Below are 838 nucleotides of genomic sequence, written 5' to 3'. Positions count from 1 at the left end.
GCACTCCACGATGACACCACAGAGGAAGATCATTTTATTGTTGTCATCATGGAATTCATACAGGGAATTTAGATTTCTGATCCCATGTATGACTTCTATCCTTGACATAAGTTCTACCTTGTTCATGAACGTCATTGTTGATGGTGGTCATCAAGAAGACATGACCATCAGTTGACCCGTGAGCTGGACCCAGGCGATTGGAGGCTCCTTTCCCTCTCTCCTTAGAATGTGTTCTTAGAATGTGTTCTGCTTACCTTCCCTGAACTAAAAGTTACCCTAAGGACACAGACTTGAGATAGTAAGGTTTGTTGAGACCATCTTGAGGATATACATGATTGAATACAGTTAAAACTTCTATATAAACTTTTTAAAGATTCTGGTGGATAGTTGGGGAGATCAACTCATCTTATGGATGCCAAGACAAGCCTCATAAGTAAATTCCTTTGCTTATTAAAAGCTGCTACCTATCAAACTGGAGAAGTCTAACACTTTCTTTGGTCTCTCCTTGCCCTCTGTGTATAGAGGCCAATTTATAAACCAAAACTCATTTAGCAACTACTAGACAGGATGAGAGAAAAGACACTGACATCCACAAACTATGCCAATCACAGTTAACACATATTGTTTATTACTCTCCTCTCCCATGAAAATCTCTGGTGAGGAACCTCTGGTAAGAACTGACTTAGTTATGTTCAGACCTGAATCTACTCTGGGTGACAAATGATTTCTCTAAATCTTATTTATGTCATTCTCCAATTTTGCTCCTTTTGAGTCCTTTTGGCTGGGCCAATTGGCACATTTCATCTCTTATGCAGGACTACTCTGTCAAGACTGAAAA

Source organism: Pteropus vampyrus, unplaced genomic scaffold, assembly GCF_000151845.1.
Source record: "Pteropus vampyrus isolate Shadow unplaced genomic scaffold, Pvam_2.0 Scaffold441, whole genome shotgun sequence".
In the NCBI taxonomy this organism is placed as follows: Eukaryota; Metazoa; Chordata; class Mammalia; order Chiroptera; family Pteropodidae; genus Pteropus; species Pteropus vampyrus.
The sequence above is the reverse complement of the archived record's forward strand: the minus strand, read 5'-3'. Positions refer to the sequence as shown.